The sequence below is a fragment of the Bubalus bubalis genome, chromosome 9 (genome assembly GCF_019923935.1).
Source record: "Bubalus bubalis isolate 160015118507 breed Murrah chromosome 9, NDDB_SH_1, whole genome shotgun sequence".
Lineage (NCBI taxonomy): Eukaryota > Metazoa > Chordata > Mammalia > Artiodactyla > Bovidae > Bubalus > Bubalus bubalis.
In genome coordinates, this window is record NC_059165.1 from 26016443 (window position 1) to 26040728 (window position 24286).

At 37.2% G+C, this 24286-nt stretch overlaps 1 protein-coding gene across 1 annotated transcript in view; it reads left to right on the forward strand.

Annotated features, from left to right (window-relative positions):
- Window positions 1–1089: 1089 nt before the first annotated feature.
- The window catches only part of EDIL3 (EGF like repeats and discoidin domains 3), an 805830-nt gene continuing 782633 nt past the window's right edge, over window positions 1090–24286 (forward strand). The window contains exons 1-2 of the mRNA XM_045166535.1: window positions 1090–1811; window positions 1977–2191. The gene's annotated coding sequence lies outside the window, so the exon portion shown is untranslated. The remainder of the gene's footprint in view (window positions 1812–1976; window positions 2192–24286) is intronic.

Here is a 24286-nt window from a genome sequence, read left to right on the forward strand (position 1 = left end):
CTAATCTTATTGTGGTAATCATTTTACCACTGATATCAAATCATCACATTGTAATACATCTTAAACTGACAGTGTTATAGGTCAATTATATCTTAATCAAGATGGGAAAAAAAGAGCCTATAGTGATTGAGAAATTGGTTAACATGTTTATAGTGATCTAGTTAAGAGGTAATGAAACATGAACAGTAAGAATAAACAGGCAGGTATGCATTTGAGAGATATGGAGAAAAGGGTTCAATACTATTTGAATCTTAAATGAATATGAGAGATTTTTTAAAAGTAGTTCATTCTTGGGTGATTCCCAAGGTTTCAACTGAGAACTCAAAGCTTTAACTGTTATAGGGAACAAGAAATGGGTCTGAATATGAGGGTACAATTATGTATTTAGCTTTTTGTATGCTGATTTTTGAAATCCCTGAGGATTTCACAGGAGTAGTTATCCAACAGGTAAGTGGACATTTGATGTTTTTCAGTAACTTCTCTGTAATATAGATGTGGAAGTTAAACTAACCAGGGTTCAGTTTCAGATAATATAATTCAACCTTGCAGATTTTTGTAGAAAAATATTTATTACAAGTTATTTTAGATCTCATATCTACTGACAAACTGTCTAAAGGAACAGACTCAGGCCTGGACTTCTAGGGAAAAATGACTCAGCCATAATCAAGCATCTGCTGAGTCAAGAAGTGATTTTTGCTATGGCTAATAAAAAAAAAAAAAATTACTACCTATGCCATGATTAAAGAGCTTCCTCTAAGATACTGACAACGAAACTATGAAGGGGAAATACCACTCATGACAGCAAAAACATGCTTATTTCATAGTCTGCCTTCTAACTTACTGTGAGAAGCTGAATGGTAACAGGGGAAGCTCGGCCTGTTACCTAACATGGAAAAAAGGGCTTTTCAGATTGTAATTAAGGGTATGGACCTTGAGATGGATAGATTGTCCTGATTATCCAGGTGGGCCCAATTGTTAGAGGAGGTCACCTACGTGACTGCTGACTGATCTGAGAGCTGGGCCCTGGCAATCAGAACTTCCTCACCACATCTCCTGTTCTTGGAGTGTACGTTTTGCTCATCATTTTCACTCCAGGAGCTGTTTCAGGAGCACAGACTTAAGAGGGTAGAGAGTTGTTGAGATCACCTGATACTGAACCATTCCCTGATGTGAAGCAAGATAAAAGGCTGAGATGCCAAGGTTTGCAGCAAATATAGGGTTATTTTCAAGGCAGCTAAGCAGGGAAATGGGAGAACAATTCTTAAATCTCCCTGAATGCAAGGGGCTTGGGGTACTTCTGAGATAAAGCCACTGTGCAGTATGAGGCATAGGGGGTGTGGGGAAGTGTGAGTGGAAAAAGGTGCAGCAATGAGCATTCCTCCTTCTGCGCAGGCGTAAGGAGGCTACAGGCCTCAGCACTTTTCAAGGAGTTTAGCAGAAGGCTCTTAGCATGGTCTGAGGTTGGAGTTTTCAACCCTCTGGCATCCAAAGGTTCAAGACTGGGCCTCTCCAGGCTCTACCAGCTCAGCTAGAACCAGACAGAGTTGACTTCAAGTTCCTGGAAAACAGCTCTGGCAAACATCTTACTGTTTGGACTATGTGCCACTTGGAGGATGCACAAGTCTTAAAAATCACTTTTTTTTTAGTGAAACAGGTATAGGTGAAATTGATTCAACTAGTGATAACCCACAGTTTCACATCTGGACTGAATTCATGACTGAACCCCTTTAAGGCCTTTAAATAAACCTTTCAGAGTCTAGCAGGCAGAATCGGACATTTCTTCTTGCAGCCATTCAAGACAAGCCTCCTATGTAAGTTCTCTTGCTTATTAAAACTGCCACCCCTCTGTCTGCAGTGATCTGCTTCTTTTTTCAGTCTCTTGTCCTCGATGTTCAGTGACTGGTTTTAGATTTTCCCAGGGAACTCCCCAGTTTGTGAATCAACAGCAATCTAATCTCATGAGTTGTTACAAGCAGAGAGGACCCTTTCCAGCTGCAGTGAATCAGAGATTCAGCATGAAGAGGATTCAGTCCACCTGTTGCTGGCTTTAAGATGGAGGAAGGCAGCCAGAAACCAGGGAACAGAACTCTTTCTAGAAGAAATGTTCTCCAGCAGAAATACAGCCCCTACTGACACCTTGATTTGTCTCCATTGAGACCCATGTTGGACTTCCAACGGATGGTACTCTAAGGTAAGAAAAAATAAAATTGGGTGTTTGTGTGTGTTTGAAATATGTTTAATTTTTTTTAAGTTTCTAATTGTGTTAAATATAAAAAACATGAAGTTCATCATTTTAACTGTTACTAATTGTACATACAGTTCATTAAGTATATTCACAGCGTAATTTTCATCCAATCTCCAGAACTAATTTTGTCTTACAAATGGAAGTTTTATACCTGTTAAAAAATGATTCTCCCATTCCCTTGCTCCCTCCAACCCCTGATAAGTACCATTCTATTTTGTCTATTTTGTACGAATTTGACTGCTTTGGTTATCTCATGTAAGTGAAATTATATATAGTATTTGTCTTTCATGACTGGCTTATTTGATGTGGCATAACCTCTTTAAGGTTTATGCCTATTGTGGTGTCTGAAATTCTTTAATTTTTTAGACTGAATAATATTCCACTGTACATATATACTATATTTCATTTACATATTCATTCTTTGATGGGAGCATGAGTTGTTTCTATCTTTTGACTGAGTATTTTGCATAATGCTGCTGTGAAATGAGTGTACAAATCAGTGTTAAGCCACTAAGTTTGTTGGAATCAGTTTACTGACATTTTGTTAAGGCTGTGTCTGTGTTTATCAGGGATATTGGCATGTAATTTTCTTGTGCCTCCCTTGTGTGGTTTTGGTATTAACATGAGTTGCTATCCTAATATGAGTTGAGTGTTCCCCTTCATTTCTATTTTTTTGGGAGAGGAGGGAAGAATTTGAGAAGGGTTGAAATTAATTCTTTGAATGTTAGATGAAATTCACCAACAAAGCCGTCTTATCCTGGTGTTTTATTTGTTGGGAGGTTTTTGATTATTGGTTCAGTCCCCTTACTCATGATTGGTATGTTCATATTTTCTATTTCTTCATGACTCAGTCATGCTGCTGCTGCTAAGTCGCTTCAGTCGTGTCCGACTATGTGCGACCCCATAGACGGCAGCCCACCAGGCTCCCCCGTCCCTGGGATTCTGCAGGCAAGAACACTGGAGTGGGTTGCCATTTCCTTCTCCAATGCATGCAAGTAAAAAGTGAAAGTAAAGTCGCTCAGTCGTATCCAACTCTCAGCGACCCCATGGGCTTCAGCCCTCCAGACTCCTCCATCCATGGGATTTTCTAGGCAAAAGTACTGGAGTGGGGTGGACTCAGTCATAGTGGATTGTATATTTTTAGGAATTTATCCATCTCTTTGAGGTTTAAGCCACTAAGCTTAAGCAATTTGTTAAAGAAGAGAAACTAACACACCTGCTTTCAGTCTTTTGAGATCCTAAGTGTATTCATCCATTCAATAAACCCTGCTGCTGCTGCTAAGTCGCTTCAGTCATGTCCGACTCTGTGTGACCCATAGACGGCGGCCCACCAGGCTCCCCTGTTCCTGGGATTCTCCAGGCAAGAACACCGGAATGGGTTGCCATTTCCTTCTCCAATGTAGGAAAGTGAAAAGTGAAAGTGAAGACGCTCAGTCACATCTGACTCTTGGCGACTCCATGGACTGCAGCCTACCAGGCTCCTCCGTCCATGGGATTTTCCAGGCAAGAGTACTGGAGTGGGTTGCCATTGCCGTCTCCCAATAAACCCTAAGTCATATCCATATATCTAGCTGCAAGGGGCTCTGAGAAATGTAGCATTTACTTTTTTCATCTCTATAGTCAAGAAAGCTTACTAAATTAGAATTTGGAAATACCACTCCACAGAGCACCACAGGAGTTAATTGCTGTAAATGTGGTAATTGATGCAATGCGTATGGAGGAAGAATACATAGGGCTTTTATTTATTACTTTCCATGGATTGAAGAGAAAAAGCAATATTGCAAGGTGAGCAGAGGGGAAGCACCTAGTTCATATGACTAAAGAGAACTGCCAGAATTTGTGTGTGTATGTGCTTGTGTATGGTGTGTGTGTAAGAGAATATGAAAGAATATATGAATATGGTGTGGAACCAAAACAATGGTTTTGAGGATGAGTCAAATGGCCAAAAGGGTCAACTGGCATACAGGAGACAAGAAGGATAAGATTTAGAAAGGTCAAGGTGGTGATGTTGGTGAGAGCAGTTTCTGTAATATGTATCAACAGAACATAAATTGCAGTGAAGTGAGGAATGACTGAGGGATCAGGATATTTCTCTTTTTTTCCCATAAATAACATAGATTGATAATTTGATACTTCTTCTGAGTCAATATTTCTCTATATCTTAGAGAATTTGAAAACAAGTTATGTATTCTGCACATACCTGAAGGGAAACTGTAAAGCAATCATAATAAAAGAGGAGCAAAGCCTAAGCAATGCACGGAGGAAAAATGTTAGTCTCAACTTTTTCAAAAAGGTGGTATCTGGTAGAAGAAGATAAGAAACAACTTAACACACTAGTGGGGGGAATCTCCCAGGTAATAATTGGCTTGAAAGATTTTGTTTGTATGTTTCCCTCTAAGTTAAGGAAGGTCTCAAAAGCCACTCTGACCTCAGCTGTAGAAAGTATTTTCATAAGAGTCTCTTACGAGTGGTTTGCTGCAGGCATTTTGCAGAACAGAGAAGGAACTTGAATTCATCACTGCAGTATTGGGACAGATAATAAAAATAGAAATATCTAAAGGGAAATAAATGTAAGTGATGTCCCTGTGTAGTCAAAGTATATGTATTTTAAGAAGGATCTTTAAACAAAATCAGATGAGAAGGTGATGAGTGTTTTGTTGGTAATGAGCAGTTTCAGTTTCAGTGTATGCCGAGAGGACCTGCTTGCCTCATAACAATAACATGACACATACTCCCACAGCCCAAATTGAGGTTCAGGATCATCAATTCAGGACATACAAAAGGAGTGTCTAAATTCCTTTCATGCTTCTTGGCTCTAAACACTTGTGATCATGATAGAGTTGTATTGGAGACAGAGAAGAGAATTTCAACTTTCCTTGCCATCATGGAGGGGGGTGAGGTAGGAGAGGTGTCAGTTTTCTCTTTCTTCTGGGATGATGAGAATAGCTTACTAGTGATAGCATTCCAGAAGGAAAAAAAGAAAAAGAAATCAGCTTTAAACATACTTCAGTCCCACTGAGCAAACAGTGCAGCTATTCAAACCAGTACTAGTACAAGGAGGACCTTTTCTTTCCCTTACAAAGTTGGAATCTCAAGAAAAGCTAAGTTTGTCTTTTTCCTCACTTTCCTATTTCCGGACTATACCAGACTTGATAGAATGAATTATCTCTGAAAATTTTCAGAATTTTGTTTACTGGACTGGAAGTGATAACTACAACACTTTTTTGTTTTTGTTTTTTTGAAGAACTAAAATGACCTGAGGGTTTCGTGGGATTTAAGAGCAAGCAAATAAGCTGTAAGTCTAGGTAGAGGTTTTATTCTGAAGCAGGAAAAATGTATCCCTATCAAATAGATTTTTACAAGTGTGGAGAAGATATATTTGCTTTATGATAACACAGTATGAGTCCTGATCTCTGAATAAGCTGTATATAAACTAATCTTTTCTCCTTGTCCAAGAACATGTGTAACCAGAGGAAAAACTCTTCATCCTTCATATTTCCTCAGGCTTTTCCCTTAGCTAATTTGTCTGTGCTAATCTTCCTAATCTGCCTGCTTTCTTGATTTTAAACATTGACTTCCCATGTGAACACCCTCTTCCAATTGTTCTGATCTTTTGCTGGTTGAGTTAGGTTCTTGATGAGCATAACTCTTCAGTCAAAACTATATGCAATTGCAGAAGAGATGTTCTGAGTCATCATCTGAACTAACTAGCTCCCTTCTCTGTGAGTTCAGTATCCCACACAGACTATTACTGAGCTGCATACATCTGATGCCAGACATCAGTTTAAGGAAACTAATCTGCTTAGCAAGAAAAGCTATGCATTAAGCCAATAAATGATTTGTATTTTCTCACTTCACCTGTTTGCTGACCTCTTTACTGTAGAACCAAAGGGACGAGCTGCTCATGATCCATGGTTCATTTTCTGTTTTATTGCATCTTATTTTTTTCTGACTTAGAAGTGTAATAAGACTTTTCTGATTATGACATTGTAAGTCACATGAAGATGATATTTTTTCCCAGTATAAGAAATGTGTGCTTAAAGTGTTTTGTAACATGCAGCATTAAATTGTCAAGGTTCTCTCACCTAATAGTATATTTTGTTCAGTTCACCATTTCCATCTGTATTGGGAATGCATTCAATAGTATCGCCAGCCAGGGTGCACAAACACAAAAGTGATGGTGTCCCTTTGGAAACTGAAATGTCTATTAATTTGCTGTAGAATTTTTTACATTCTATGCAACAAGCCATAATTACTGTCCTGATCTTACATTGAAATACTGAACTGGTATTTAGGCAGCTTCACTGCACATTAATACATTTTTAAAGGGTTAGGGAAGGCACTATCTCCTGTAAGATGTAAATGTGAAAAGCTGATTTCAGCTTGTGGTGGGCAATTTTTACACATTGTCAAATCACAGTGGAACTGGAACCTTTACCCTTTTGTTGGTTGACAGGGGACTTCAGTTTCCGAATCTCATGGCAAGCTATCTGCAGAGAACGGTTCTTTTTACTGCTGAAGATCAAAGGTTTGGATTGAATTAAACTCATTCCAAAAATCAGGTGCAGCAAACCAAATGTTGAGATGCCAAAGTTTACAACAGTTTATTTCTAAATGCAGCCAAGTAAGGAGACAGGAGGACACATTTCTGTTGGTTACAAGTTTCTGTTAAAACCAGGCATGGTTTTAGGATGAGTTTTTCAGCGCTGTTTGGCATGGCTCCAAAGCCACGTATCTCTTGAGAAAATTTCCCCTCTTGGATTGTTATCCACTTGCACTCTTCATTTTCCATGAGAGGAAGGGGAGACCACATTCAAAAGGAAAGAGGAAGGGAGCCAACTAGACAGTAGGGGAGATGTTTTCACTTTCCCTCCAAGAGCCCAGTGCTATTAACAAAAGTGAACTACTTACACTGCTGCTGCTGCTAAGTCACTTCAGTCGTGTCTGACTCTGTGTGACCCCACAGACGGCAGCCACCAGGCACCCCCGCCCCTGGGATTCTCCAGGCAAGAACACTGGAGTGGGTTGCCATTTCCTTCTCCAATGCATGAAAGTGAAAAGTGAAAGTGACGTCGCTCAGTCGTGTCCGACTCTCAGCGACCCCATGGACTGCAGCCTTCCAGGCTCCTCCGTCCATGGGATTTTCCAGGCAAAGTACTGGAGTGGGGTGCCATCGCCTTCTCCGAACTACTACACTACTGTCTACTATCCATGCCACTTTTTCTCAAATGTATATTTCACTGCCCCTGAAGTTTTTTTTTTCTCATTTCTAACATGCCATGACCTCCACTGTTACATCCACTTCCAGAGTAAGTCCTCACCTTCTGAGTCTTCTCTGGAGTGAGATCAACCTCCATCTGGTGAAACTTCATTATGGCTTCCATTACCATACACAGTGGAGTTTGGTTTAAAGACTGTGCATAAAAGTGCGTAAAGTGAAAATGGCACTTGATAATTTCTTAAATCTTAAAAATCATCTCTGAAGTTGGTAATTAATACACTGTCTTCCAGGAAACGTTTTTTTGACTCTAGCATGGCAAACTTTTCCTAAGTTAGAGTGCATTGTTCATTCTTAATTGTGTATTTGATATGATAGAGGCTCATGCTTTGGAAAACAATGCTATGTCTAAACAATTGAAGCACCTCACCATTGCAAAATGCTCATGGTGGACTCAAAATGCTGAAGGGGACTGAGACAGGCTGAGAAGACTGTAGTCTCAATTCCCCTTCATACTTCCCTGCAAAAGGCTCTTGAATTTCATGGAAGGAAAAATTATCAGCATTTTTTTATCTGAATTGTTTTTCTCCATCAGCTTCATTAGGTCTAAATTTCTTTTCTTCCTCCTCTGCTTTTTTCTCTGTAAGTCTAAAATTCCCTCTGCTGAGTACAACTCTCTCCTCTTACTGGCCTTTGGTCTCAAGGTCAAGATAGACTTCTGACCTACCTAAATGCTAAGCAAAATGCTTAGCAGAGAATAGATTCTCAAAAAATAGCTATAGGGTAAATATTAAAACTTCCAGGTCAACAGTACAATAGTTCTGAAGTGATCTGTGTGAAAATTTTACTGGGTGTGACTTTAAACAGCAGAACCCTCATTAAAATGAACTCATAAATAAATGCATAAAATATTGGTGAAAGCATAAAAGCTAAGATTGATACAGGAGTAGGTGGAGTTAAGATTGGAGAGCATTGTGGTTATTTCTGCTCTTCATTTGGAAGTCCTTAAAGGGGCCATGCAGAACCCTAAAATGGTTGAAACTTTAGTCCGAGAATCACTATTTTAGGGTAGTTAAGGTAGTTTAGGGTAGAGTAAGTTCTGCCGTGTGAGAGTGCAGAAAAACATGAAGCTTTAAATGCCATATTAGGGGTGCTGCTGCTGCTAAATCGCTTCAGTCATGTCTGACTCTGCGCGACGCCATAGACAGCAGCCCGCTGTCCCCCTCTGTCCCCGGGATTCTCCAGGCAAGAACACTGGAGTGGGTTGCCATTTCCTTCTCCAATATTAGGGATAAATACATTGAAAAGGAGAGCATTAAAAAAAAATACAAGATGTAAATGGAAGAAAAATTACAAATGGAGTGTTAAGAGTTTTTTTGATCTAAATTCTAGAGAACATATTCATGCCATAACCTTTGTACATAATCTATGTAGAAATGGCATGTAACTTAAGACATTCAACTAATTTGGAAATGTGTCATCAACAGGAGAAAATGTTTTAAGAACAGAAAATATGAAAGTTTTCTACTACATTGTCTGTTATCATGATATATAAAAGTTATAACAAATAATAAAATTGTGTGACAAGTTACAATAATACATCTCCTATAGGAAATATTAGTGCCTCCAAGTTTGTTACGATTGGTACCTATTCTGCAATGTGTTCCCAGAAACATCAATAAAATGCAAAGTAGCTGATGTACCATATAATACTTTAAAAAGATAAACTGAGGCAGAGGCATATATTAAACATTTAGAGTTTATTTAAGCAAAAGCCATTTCAAATGGGGCAGCATTCAATCTAGCAGAAAGAAAGAAGCTCTGAGGAACTGTACAAAAGGAGCAGGAACAAGCAAGTCATACTACACACAATAAGAAAAGGTTAGTTACTGCAAAGTTATTTTTCTTTAGAGGATGGTGAGGATCTCTCAGGCAGATTATATAACCAGAGCTGATGAGTTGATTATTTTATTTATTTATTTATTTTTGGCTGTAGTGGGTCTTCATTGCAGGGCTGCTTTTATTTATTTGCAACAGCTGGAGCCTACACTCTAGTTGCGGTGTGTGGCCTTCTCATTGCAGTGGCTTCTCCTGTTGTGGAGCACAGGCTGTAGGGCATCCACGCTTCAGTAGCTGCAGGATGTGGGTCCAGTGGTTGCACTCCCTGGCTCCAGAGCACAGGCTCAAAAGTTGTGGTGCACTGGCTTAGTTGCTCTGTTGCGTGTGGACTATTCCTGGACCAGGGATGGAACACGGGTCTCCTGCATTGGCAGGAGGCTTCTTTACCACTGAGCCACCAGGGAAGCCCTGGTCAGGTGATTCTTGACTGCCTGGTTTTTTGAGAGTTGAAACTATAGTTAAGTCTTAGTTTGGTGATGTGGAAATTGGCATAAGCATAATCCACTTTGGACCTGTTGACTTATATAGGTGAATTGTATTTTTTCAAAAAGAAGGGGAAGTTTTAAAAATCCATTAATTTTATCAGTGTTAATATTAACAGCTAAAACTTAGATCAATAAGCAGACCTACTTGAAAGGTATAAATCAAGCTTCATTTGTTTTCATGTGACTTGTTTTCAGGGAATATATATATATGTGTGTGTGTGTGTGTGTGTGTGTATATGAAATTGCATTGTAGAAATCAAATGTGTCTGTAACTATGTACCTCACATATGTTATGATAGTATAGATATACTGGTGATGCATTAATAATCAGTTAGAATAACATGGGAAAATTCTGTTCATTGTGAAGCATATCCAAAAATAAAAGTGGGACTAATATAGACATTAAGAGAGGGCTGTCCATATTTGTTTTCATATGTTTATACCCTTTGTCTTCATTAGACTTGGCAGGGAGCATATATTGGGCCCACATGGTTTGTTTCTGTTCCCAGAGAAACCTGTCCGTGGTCAGTGGTCTGCCTCCACTTCCTGCATCATGGCTTCCTTTGCAGAATAATCTTTCTTCAGCATGTTTAAAAATCCCTTCTTCATGGAGCTAGAACCCAATGCTTTCTCATGTGCTTATTTTTGCTTTTTAAACAGAAGCATATTCTATTGTTCTGTTGGCTCTATTGTTTCCAAATAGTCACTGGCCTGAAATGATAGCCTATAGTGGCCCTGTTTTTGTTATATATATATATTTGAACACTTTTGTAATAAAGTAGAAATTGTCAAATATTAAAAATGAGATGAACAGGATAATAAACTAATCATAAACACCTAGCTTCAACATGTCAGTGTTGACTAGTCTTTTATCTATTTCCTGTATTTTTTGCTTCAGTATTTTTAAACAACAACTGACATAGCATTTCTCCCTTAAATACATCACTGTGTGGTATCTCTAAAACTTAAGGATTTCTTTAAACAACACATTATCACATTTATCCAAATTAATAGTAATTTTTCAATGTTAGTTGATACCTAGCCTGTCAAAATATTCCTGGTTGTCTCTAAAAAAATTTGTAAGTTTGGTTTGATCAAAACAGGACCTACATCATGTCCACATATTGCATTTTGTTCATGTGTCCCTTAAATTTCTTTTAATCTGTGATGTCTTTATGCTCAATTATTTTTCATAGCATTATTTGTTGAAGACTTGCTCTGTAGACTTCCCCACATTCTGGGTTGACGAGTTCCTTTCTAATGGGATCATTTAACACATTTCTTTAGCTCCCTGGGTTGCCTCTAAATTGTATATCAGTCTGATGGCACCATAAAATTCAAGTTGAATTTTTAGCAAGCATAGTAATTAATAATATATCTTAACTGGTTATGCATACTTAATGTTATGATAACAGTGTAAAAAAAAATAATGTTATCATATCAGTGTAAAAAATAACCAAACAGAAACCTCAATAAATAGTGCTCAGAGACCAGAAAGGGGACCTGCCATGTACCATGAGGATATCAAAGCCCAGCAGAAGAAAAGACTTCTTTTTCCTGGCAAGGACTCAGCCAATGAAAAGCCATGGCCTCTTTGTTGACTGTAGCCCTCCCAATAGGAGAAGGCAACAGCACCCCACTCCAGTGCTCTTGCCTGGAAAATCCCATGGGCAGAGGAGCCTGGTGGGCTGCAGTCCATGGGGTCACTAACAGTCGGACACAACTGAGTGACTTCACTTTCACTTTTCACTTTCATGTGTTGGAGAAGGAAATGGCAACCCACTCCAGTGTTCTTGCCTGGAGAATCCCAGGGACGGGGGAGCCTGGTGGGCTGCCGTCTATGGGGTCGCACAGAGTCGGACACAACTGAAGTGACTTAGCAGTAGCAGCCCTCCCAATTTCCTTTTCCTCTATATAAACACATTTTCCTCCTCTTGCTCTGAAAGTACTTGCATGTGGCTTGCCTTTGACCCCAAATTATAATTCTCTGCTAATCCAGGATAAGCCCATTTTTGCCAAAGAGATACCTGACAGTCTGCTTCAGGTCAACACCAGGAGTCACTAGATGTCTGACTGTCCCAAATTTAGTCATCTTAAAAAAAAGTGGGTCAGTGTTTAGTTTGTCTTTTCATTTCCTCTCTATTTATTAACTGGACTTTGTTCTTTTAATAAAGAATAACTTTATCAACTACATTTCATAAATCTAAAATACAGCTCATATGAAAAAAAACAAATAAGTTGCTTGGTTATTTTCTTTAATATATCTTGGTTCTTGCCATTTACTAATTCTGTACTTTTTAATTTTAACATCTTATAGAAATACCATGTAATAGAAATACTAAGACTACTTATGTCAATAATAGCATTGAAAACAGTTTAGTGTTTCTTTGTTTATATTCTTTTCTTAGGATTATTTCATTTGGAACTGTCAAACTGTGGTGTTTTAAAATCTCTTGTAATAAATATTCCCAGTATTGTGCATCGAACCTGGATACTGGATGCTTGGGGCTGGTGCACTGGGACGACCCAGAGGGATGGAATGGGGAGGGAGGAGGGAGGAGGGTTCAGGATGGGGAACACATGTATACCTGTGGCGGATTCATTTAGATATTTGGCAAAACTAATACAGTTATGTAAAGTTTAAAAATAAAATAAAATTAAAAATAAATAAATAAATAAATATTCCCTGGGCAATTATGCCACAAACTTAATATACAGTTTAATTCCCATTTGTTTTTAAATTGTAGGATTTTTTTAAAAGTTTGTTTTGAGTTTTATAAAGCATTCTCATTGTTTCTCATGTCAAAATTATAAAAAATGGAATTTCAGAAAATTTTAATTTCTTTCATTTATCCTCTTCATGTTTTTTCTCCTACATGTGGCTGTCTTTAATAGTTTTTGGCCTATTCTTTTACTATTTCTTCTTAGAAATATAAGCAACTGTGGGCATATTTATAATTTTATTTCCCTGAGTCTTTTTACACAATCTGTGCTTACCCTGTAAGATCTTCCTTGCATATCCATTTAAAATAAGCGTGGAACTCTATTGTGCAGCGGTAGCATTTTTGTTACCATTTTGTTACTTGTCCTTGTTCCCATGAATGATGCAAAAATGAATAGCCATGTGAATACAACATTTCATATTTTTGCCATTGTATATTAGATTTGCAGAAGTGAGGCTCATGTATAATTTAGCTAGGTATTGCCAACACAATGGTGATTTCAAAATATTGCATTTCTACCAACTATTTGAGAGAGTGTGTTTCCTTATGAAACAGTCTTAGAAGCTTATTATGTTATCAAAATTTTAAATGTTCTGAATTTGACGGGTGAGAAGTGGCATATCAATGCATGTTTCACTTGTATATGTATAATACATATGAACTAGATTGAGTATCTTTTCATATTCTTGGGGATATTTGTGTTTCTTATTCTGTTCACTGAATTTATATGTTTTGCTCATTTTTTATTGGTTGTTTATTTCAATGTTTTGAAGCATTTTGTATAATAAGGCTATTAATCCTTTCCAGTATAAGTGCAAGTGCATTTTTTGGTCATTTTTCATTCTACTTTTTTAATGAATGAGTTTATATTTTGATTATGTAGCTAAATCTAACTAGCTTTTTTTAAATAGACTCTGAACTTTAGGTCATAGAAAAGTTTCTTTTGCTTCTCCAATAGACCAGTATATGGTACTTGGCTAGTTTTGTTTTGATTTAATATGCATTATATATTGATACTATTGGATGACAGGATTTAACACAATCTTATATTTTTCCATCTGGAGGTACAGTTGTCTCAGCACTTTATTAAAATGACCTTTTCTTCACCTTTATCATCAATTTCCTTATACATTTAGATCTATTTTTGAATATTTTTAGTGTAACATTTCTCTGTGTATTTTTTAATTTATAAGAATACCTTTTTAACTTATAGAGCCATAAAATGTACTTTGGACTTTCCTTGTGTCTCAGCAGTAAAGAATCCACCTGCAATGCAGTAGATGCGGGTTCCATCTCTGGGTCTTGAAGATCTGGAGAAGGAAATGGCAACCCTCTCCAGTATTCATGCCTGGAGAATCCCCATGGACAGAGGAGCCTGACAGGCTACAGTCCATGAGGTCGCAAAAAAGTCAGACACAACTTAGCAACTAAACAGCAACAACAAATAATATACTTTAATGTATTTTAAAATACTGTAATATAACATCGTTCAACCTGCTTCCACTGATATTCTTCAGTGTTTTCATGGCATATTTATTCTTACAAGGGATTTTTAAAATAAAATTACCTAGCATCCAGGAAGAAATGCAATTCTTATTGAATCATTCTTTCCAAGGACATTTTCTTTCTTGAAAATACTTACCTTTTATTCAACTATACTCTTGTTTCTTTCAGGAGTATTATACTGAATTGTTTGTTTTCCCCCTCCAAACCTCCAGAAATTTTCTGTTGTGTGTTTATCTAGCTGACTTTTTTCCTGTATGTAGAATCTTGTGTTATATCATCTAACTGCTTATTGTCTGTGTACATAAAAAATCCTGCAATTTAAAGAAGCCAAATTATCTCTACTCACAAGCCGTTCATATCCGATGCATGTTTCTACAGTTACAGATAATCCTAGTCCTTCCATATGATTGGATTTATTTTTCTTCAGAATGCATAATTTTTTAAAATACCTTTATAAGAATTGTTTGGTTCTCTCCTATCTTAGTATACATAAGAATGTATGCCATTGAATTTGTTGGGATAGAAGACTTTCAAGTCTAGAGGCTCACCAAATTCCCTGTTGATTCCTAATGAAGTTCTAAAGTTGATCTAATATATTGAACTGGATCACTGGCTTATTTTGTTAAATAAGGAAATGTAAATATGTTAAAAACAGAAGGTAAAATTCTATACTGGCACAGTTTTCACCCTGCCAGACAGTACTGATATTTTCTGATGCCTGGAATATATTGTCTAAACGTGGATCATGAATCAGGAAAAACAAAGTTAACCAGAATTGAACAAAAAATGATTTATTGAGCTTATTGGCTCTCCAGGCAAATCATTAACAAAATTAGAGTAAATCTTTGGAGAAGGTGAAGCTTTTTTTTTTTTTTAATTTTGTTATTTTTTCTTGTCTTCCAACAAATATAGAAATTAACATTTATAGAGGTAATTTTCATACAGAAAAGATACTTTTACATTTAATCTTTTCCTTTCCCTTAGTGTTCTCTTTTGCCCCCATTTATTCAAAAATTCTGTGTAAATTCATACAGGTAGCTTCAAAGAAGCCTCCTGTCCTTGTAGGAATATTGCCTGTGTTAGTCACTCAGTCATGTCTGACTCCATGGATTATAGTCCACTAAGCTCCTCTGAAGCTTGCCTGGAATTCTGGAGTGGATAGCCATTCCCTTCTGCAGGGGATCTTCCCAACCCAGGGATTGAACCCAGGGTTGTCCAGGTGTCCTACATTTGAGGCAGATTCTTTACCATCTAAGTCACCAGGGTGTGGGTAATTGCTAATATCACATGGCATCTGTAGACAAAGTTCACTGTGTATTTTTGCTTGTTTGGCTTGATTAGTGTATCTGTCCCTAGTCATGTTCACAGCTAAATTCCATGGCTAAAATTGAATTCTGTTTTGTACTAGGGATTTAACAGGAAGGAGGTACCTGTGTTACTGTGTTGTTTAGTTGCTAAGTCTTATCCGACTCTTTGTAACTCCATGGTCTGTAGCCCACCAGGCTCTTCTGTCCTTGGGATTTCCCAGGCAAGAATACTGGAATGAGTTGCCATTTCCTTCTCCAGGGGATCTTCCCAACCCAGGGGTTGAACTCAGGTCTCCTGCATTGCAGGCAGATTCTTCATCATCTGAACCGCCAGGAAAGCCCACTTGTTGCAAACAAATTAAATGCTGCAGTTCTTGTCTGCAAGAATACCCTTAACTATGGATAATGATAAAAAATATGTACACAGACAATGTATTTTTGAAATACAGTATACATGTGAAATGAAGTACAGCTGTAAAATAAATTACTATTAATAAAAATAACTGATAACATTAACAAAATGAGAAAATAATGCTTTTGAGCACTCAAAGGTTATATCTGGCAAATTTAAGGAATTTCTAAGTGTAATTGTGACTATGAACATCCAAAGTCAATACCTAAATCATATATAAAATATGCCCTAACTGTATATAGGAACTGGGCACAGACAATTTATGGATGAGTTGAAGTAGGAAATGGTACTGTCTCCCCATAGCCTCCAAATATTCCCTGGTGGTCCGCACTTTGAACCTTTGGAAGCTTTGGGAATCCCTCTTAACTGAAGGGCATGGACTTCACTACTATATTAAATTATCCCTTTCATCCCATTCATATTCTGTAGGTAGAGAAGGGAAGACAATTTAGCTGAAGGGTGTCTCTGCTTATTTATTCCGCAAGAATCACTGCTTGATAAATTAAGCTAATCCTCTACACAAATGTTCCAATCACCTCTGTAATTACTTACTATATGGAAACACAATGGATGTGGCCTTAATTACTTTGCTATAAGATACAAAGTCTTCAACACATTGTTATCTACATAAAATGGAAAGGCGCTGTGTATTCATGAAATCTTAGATTATGTTTAGTGTGAAATGGTTTTGAAGGTCATAAGCAAACTTGCAAATTAAAAGTTGCTGATAAGACCTACTCTCACACTTTCTTTACCATATAATGGCATATAATAAGTTAGATAAAAAAGCCACATTTCCATGGTGAGAATTTGAAATCTGTTCAATTTGATTGTGCTGAAATTCCTGGTCACATAAAATTTAAAAACTAGTTTATTATCACTAGCATTTCTCCCTTGAACAGTCTGCATGATACAGTCTATCAAAGAAAATCGAGAGGCTCTAAATTAAGGCCAGTGGATTAATAATTCTGATTTAGAGCAGAGGCAATTTTAGCCTGGCTAATTTTTCATATCTGCTCAATTAACCTCATAGTGCTCTAGAACAAAAGGCAGCATGACGAGTGTCATTTAAATTAAACAAATGCCATTTATCTGTCAAGGTGCTGACTTATATCAGCCACTCCAAGCCAAGACCTCAGTATCAAATGGGGTGGACGAGCAGTGAGCCACCAGGATTTAATTTTCCAGCATTTCAGAAGTCATGCACAGCATAATATGTGAAGCTTACCATTTAATGAGCTCTTCCAGATGAACCAGAAAAGCAAATCTGGGTTATCTACCCAGCAGCATTTATAAAATACCTAGTTTATATTCTACCATGACCCCTCTCATTGAGGAGAAGTGCCTTCTTTTGGGAGTGATGTAATGATTTCTAATTAAACACAATACCCCACATTTTACATTCAAGTCAGTTCTTTTCAGAGATTGGAAAACAGATATCATTATCCTGGCCTTCTGAATAACTTTCTGTTTAGCAGCTGCAGCCTCTAATGCTTTTCCAATAAGGCATTTCAGATCTAAATAGATACAAATTTTGAAAAGAAATTAACTGAATATCATTATCATTTACTAGAGGAAGGAACTGTTCCTACTTAGCATTTACACTCCTTAAGTAGACAAGCATTATACATTTTCAAATCATCTGTGCTTCTGTAGTCAATAATTTATCTGTTTAAGTTTGCTCTCTCAGTAATTGAAAGAAAGTTTACCTAAACATTAGCTCAATAGTCACTATGTAGAAACCAACTGTATTTTGAATTTTAGCATGAAAGAGCAAAATGCCCCTTTGAGACAGAGCCATTTTTCCCTTTGTTCAATAATATGAAATTGTCTTCAGTTGTCTCTATTAAACTTATGAGGCTACATAGCCAGTCTTTTTGGTCCCAGCTTTAGACTTTGATATGTATAGTATGCATTCCTTAATGAACCATTGATAACAGTAGGATGGGAGTTTATATAGAAGAAGGACTTAGCAGCTGAAGTTTGATTTAAGCTAGTGAAGGAGCATTTGAAAAGATTGTTTATCTACTTTAGCAATGTTCCCAAATAGGTCTAATAGAATCAAGTCAAACCCAGTAATCAGGGTTCTTTGAACCAAAAGCTCTCTCTATTTAAAATTTCAATAAATACTGAATACCAAAAGGCATCACAGCCTGGTGGTGACAATTATTCTGTTGCTGATAAACACAGTATTAAGGATGGAGTTTTCAACTTGTTTCAACTTCAATGTTTGCAGCCATGGGTACTGGCAAGCTCTGTAGTACCAGCCATCATGTCCTTCTAGTATCGGGGGGGAATAGAAAATTTAAAGAACTTTGTGAACAGACTTTCCACTTTGGGCATCAGCAGTAATTTAAAGATAAAACCAGATGAAGAAGGAGGAAATGGATATTTATAAGTTAGAGTGAATGCTCATCACCTATCCCAGAATCACCCAAATGTGATTCTAAGAACCATCTGGAGCAAAGTGGCATGGCACTAATTGTTTCTAAAGAGCCTGCAGGGAAAAGAGGAGAGAACTTCAGTGATGGTACTTAAAGTTTTCGTCCCAGTGAAGGGTGGGCTACCCTTGTGGCTCAGCTGGTAAAGAATCTGCTCGCAATGCAGGAGACCTGAGTTTGATTCCTGGGTTGGGAAGATCCACTGGAGAAAGGAAAGGCTACCCACTCCAGTATTCTGGCCTAGAAAATTCCATGGACTGTCACACCACTGAGCGACTTTCCCTTAGGGCAGGTTAGGAAGTACAGCTAGTCCAAAATATTCATATTTTCATTTATTTAGGACAAGAAGTAAAGGCTGACGAATTATGTTGTAAGACTGTTCAGTATCTTGTTGAAATGACAAGTGCTGAATCTAACTTCCTAGAATCAATACTAAGGTTTTGAACAACCTTGAATATATCTGATGGATAGTCATGTGTTTTTACTTCAGATTTATACTCATAAATACCAGTAGCAAGTTCATACTCAATATTGGCAATCAACAGTGAAGTCCAGAAACTTATTTCTGTAATTTTGTTGGGATCCTTTATTTCACTGAAGGCATCAGTAATTAGAATTCTGGGACCAAGGACTTTGACTTTGACTGAATACAGCAACAATCAGATAAATTCCTCTCTCTCATCAGATTGGATCTCTCTCTCTCATAGTAGGAGCTCCTGCTTAGACTGAACGGAAAGAAAAGCTTGCACACTGAGGTAATTAAAACCTCTGGTTGCCTCTTGAGGTCAAAGGCCAGGCTGCTCTGACTCCGTCTGGGGCCAGCTGCACCTTGACTCAGCCTTGTCAACTGTGGCCATGACTTCAGCCCTGACTCCCCAACTTGTGATATGTCTACATTTTAGCAGTAACAATTCTAAAAGTCATTTCTCTTCCTCCACAGTGATAGTTATGTAGAAGTCCTCCCAATTCTTCATTCATCCAATATCTTGTATCCTACCCTACCCCCTTTAAAAGAAATTCTAGTTGGAATTTTGATGACCTTATGAACAATATTAGGTGGATCATATGCTAGCTCTAGTTTATCAAACTTACATATTTTCTTGGTACTAGTGAAATATTCTGGACAAAATGGCCCTGCATAAATATGGATTAAAGTCTATAACTTTTTGTTAGCAATTTGCAAAGTACAGACAAGAAGAATTTCATGTACCATTTTGTAAAGTCAAAGTCACATTCAAGAGAAAGCTGCTTTAATGAAAGCAGAACGTCTATCCATCTACCACTAATTAACATGGAACGTCAATTGAAATGCTTTATGTAGAGATATCACTTAACAATAGTGTTTTATTTTTCTTTGAAACAATATTTCATGTTGATAATATATGCCTAAACTAAATTGAATAATATTTTATTTCCCAGGCTGGAAGATGTATTGAAAAATGTTCAATCAATTTCACATTTTTCTTTTAGAAATTATGTTCTGTGTTAAGGACAAAAATGTTCAGATTTGACACACAAAAGGACATTTCACTTAGCTAGATGCCCTTCCAGATCTTTACTGAGCCCTCTCTTACTACTCTTCACTTTGGGTGGCATCTCTCTTCTTCTGAAGACTGACTGTCTTGAGTACAGGGTCGATATTTTGTTAATTTTGGTAATGCCTAGTACAAAATATAAGTTTAAAAAAAATAAACTGATAGTGTTGAACTTGGTTTTAATTGTAACAAAATACAAATGATACTGTTTTTCTCCTTATAGAGGATTAAAAAATAAAGGTTTATTGTACTTGTAAGTAAATTTTAAAATGAATATCTAATATTTCTTATTTGCAAGGTAATCTGTGTTTAGTATGGGTATGTGTTTGTATGTATGCATGTTCTCCTAAGTGTTTGTGAAATGAAGAAGACATTTTTTTCAAAAGCAATTAGAATGCTTGTTCAAGCTACATAATTACCAAAGAGGGGCAAGAACCCCTCTTTCTTATTTAAGCATGAAAGTGTGTTAGTCACACTTGAAATTTTTCAGTCACACTCTGAAGTTTTCTGAGTAATGTCGAACTCTTTGTGGCCCCACAGACTGTAGCCTGCCAGGATCCTCTGACCATGCAGTTCTCCAGGCAAGAATACTGGAGTGGGTTGCCATTCCCTTCTCCAGGGGATTTTCCTGACTCAGGGATTGAATCTGGGTCTCCTGCATTGCAAGCAAATTCTTTACCATCTGAGCCACCCAGTAATGTGTGCTATGGACACACTGGTATAGTGATGTCCATTATTCCAGAGCATTCTTCCCATGACAACTGCTTCCTGTAATGCAAGAATCAAACTGTTAATGGATGTGGATGTGTTTAGTTCTTAGAATCTAGTTCTTAGTTTTGTATTACAACCTATATAAGCCATTTGTGCAATATTCTGGAAACCACAATTTAAACTGTAGCCATTTTATTTGATCATTTTTTAATTTAAAGCCTGCTTACTTACAAAAGTGCCAGAGACTACTCTCTCAATGAGCAGTCTAAGTATGAAACTGCCATATATATATATATATATATATATGTGTGTGTGTATGTGTGTGTGTGTGTGTGTTTGTGTTCAGTTCAGTTCAGTTGGTCAGTCATGTCCAACTCTTTGCGACCCCATGAATTGCAGCATGCCAGGCCTCCCTGTCCATCACCAACTCCCAGAGTTCACTCAAACTCACGTCCATCGAGTCAGTGATGCCATCCAGCCATCTCATCCTCTGTCGTCCCCTTCTCCTCCTGCCCCCAATCCCTCCCAGCATCAGAGTCTTTTCCAATGAGTCAACTCTTCACATGAGGTGGCCAAAGTACTGGAGTTTCAGCTTTGGCATCATTCCTTCCAAAGAACACCCAGGGCTGATCTCCTTCAGAATGGACTGGTTGGATCTCCTTGCAGTCCAAGGGACTCTCAAGAGTCTTCTTCAACACCACAGTTCAAAAGCATCAATTCTTCAGCACTCAGCCTTCTTCACAGTCCAACTCTCACATCCATACATGACCACAGGAAAAACCATAGCCTTGACTAGACGGACATTTGTTGGCAAAGTAATGCTGCTTTTGAATATGCTATCTAGGTTGGTCACAACCTTTCTTCCAAGGAGTAAGTGTCTTTTAATTTCATGGCTGCATTCACCATCTGCAGTGATTTTGGAGCCCCCAAAAATAAAGTCTGACACTGTTTTCACTGTTTCCCCATCTATTTCCCATGAAGTAATGGGACCATATGCAATGATCTTCATCTTCTGAATGTTGTGTGTGTGTGTGTATTTATACACCCCATAGACAATTCAGTCTGTGCTAATAGAAAACATTTTCTATTTTTTGTGCTATCTGTGCTAATGAAATAGCATTGCAAACTGCATAAAGTGTTAGCGACGGTAATGCCAACATCCTTTAATTTTGGCATTGCAAAGTATTTGTTTACCTTTGAACATGGACTTATCTGATATTCTGTGAATTTGTGATACTTCACACAAAATAATGAGGGTATTCAATCAATCTCCAATCTCACAGTCTTTTCATTATCTATAAGCTCTAACCAACCTCCATTATTTGGTATTCTTCAAACATACCTTAAACAAATTTCTTGTGTCCTCTTTCAGCAGTTTCAGTCCTGTATTTCTTATTATCCAATGTCTGAAAATGTTTACCTAAAAGTATATTTTATGCAGTTTTGTAGTTATTAATGGTGGAAAGGCAAGTCCAATTATAATTACTACATCATGGTCAGAAGTAGAAGTGTCTCAATGAAATATTCAAATATATAATCTAAATTTCTTTCAAAGAAAGTAGAACTAGTATGTGTCAGGTCTGTGAAAACTAGAAAGTCATTATACTTATATTAGATGGTATGTTGAATTTAATAGGTGAATAATTGAATGATTCAGGATTAATACATAGCCTATTTAATTTTCTCTCCAGTGCTGTTTTCTAATTTCTGAACTTTTCTCTGTCCTGTGATGGTATTCATTACATCTTCGGCTCATAAAAAGTTTCTGTTAATGTTTTACTACCAAGTTGTCTTGTTGCAAATACTCTCTCAGTGGAAACTATACAAGTTTATTTACTATTTCTTAAAATCTTCTCATATGATTTTGGCTATGTAAAGAAAACAAATATTTTGTACTGATTAGAATGAGTTCCTAAAACTTTTTCATAATTAGATTTACCCCACACATCTTTTCTTTTTCTAACAAGATGACTTAAATTTACTCTTAAATCTATAGCCTTATATGAAGATTTAGTTTCATGTTGTAAAACTGACTTTCACTTTGAGCACTAAATTAATATAGCAGCATTTGCATATTCAGAGTGTTTCCAAAAAGTAGATTTGCTATATATGTTCAAATGTACCATATAAAACCAGGTTCAATTTGTGCATCTTAAATTTGAAAATATATCCAATATAGAGTACATAGGCTCTCAAAAGCATTCTTATTGATGGCTTTTTAGAAAGCATTTGCACTATAAATGATATACCAAAATGCATAACAGAGATTTTGCAGGCATTGTCTCAATTTTTATGGGTGATTTCCTTTCTAAAACTTTTCCATCAGTCCTATTTCTTTCATTTCTTAGAAGAGGTTTTTTGTTTCAGCCCACAGTCTAATGGAAAATTGTAAAATTCTGGCTAATTGCCCCTCATAATAAACCGCTGCATGTATCTTCTATTCACAACACAGTTTGGCATCTGTACTGTTGAGGTCAGTGGTTTAACACAAATCAGATATGCTTAGAAAACTGAGTAAGTCTTAGGGTTATTTAAAAAGTGATATCGAATCTATCCATATTTCGTGGAAAATTCATAGGAATCATTTTAATTTAAGAAAATTTCTTAACAAAAAATGTAAGTTAAAGGAGACCCAGATTGAAGCTAAAATTTTGACTTGTCATATAAATCAGTAGAAGGACCATTTTATGTTGCAGTGATTATATTAGAAATAACACTAAATGAGGACATATCAAGATAGCAGAACTCACCTCCTCCTACAGATACATCTAAAATAAATCTGCATGTAGAGTAATCCTCAGAATACCAGCTGAATGCTTGCCATATCGCAGACAACCAAAATTGCTAGAAAGGTCATCATGTAACTGGGTAGGATGAAAGAATTTTGTTAAATAGGATTGGGACTAGACCTGTGTCCCTGGGAGGGAGTTGTGAAAGTGGAAATATTCCCTCTCCTTGCGGAGCTCTTTTACTGATGGGGAGATTAGCTGAGACAGAAAGGGAACTTCAGAGGATCAGAGAAAAGTTTAGAGCTGGCTTGTGTCAGGGAGAGCAGAGACAGATCAGCACAGAGCGTCCTAGCCAACTCCCTGTACTCCCTAGCCTGAGATGCACATCTTCAGGTACACTTGGGGACTGCCTGCTGAAATTCAGACCTTTATTACAGAGTTGAGGGGAGGCCTGGGGTTGGCTGCACAAAGAGAGCCTCAAGGCTTGAGTCACAATAGGAGATGTGCACAAATACAAATTTCTATATATCAAATAGATAAACAACAAGGACAGGAAACTACATCCAATATCCTGTAATAACCCATAATGGAAAATAATATATATATATATATGTATGTATATGTATATGTGTATATATGTATGAAACTGAATCACTTTGCTGTATACCAGAAACTAACATTATACATCAACCGTACTTCAGTAAAAAAAAAAAAAATAATAAACTGAAATAACACTAAGAATGAACCCCAGAATATTGATTTTATGAATCAAGGTGGATTTTTCTCAAAGATCTTTCATAGATTTAGATGATTTGCTTTTCAAATAGAATATACAACAAGCATTTTGACCGGGACTTTCAAGTATGTGGCTGCCTGTATTGTATGTGTTATTTCTGTTGCAAGTAGAAAACATCCTCTGTCCCCAAATTACTTCCCTTTAAGGCTTCCCTGGTGGCTCAGAGGCTAAAGTGTCTGCCTCCAATGCGGGAGACTGGGGTTCGATTCCTGGGTGGGGAAGATCCCCTGGAGAAGGAAATGGTAACGCACTCCAGTATTCTTGCCTGGAGAATCCCAT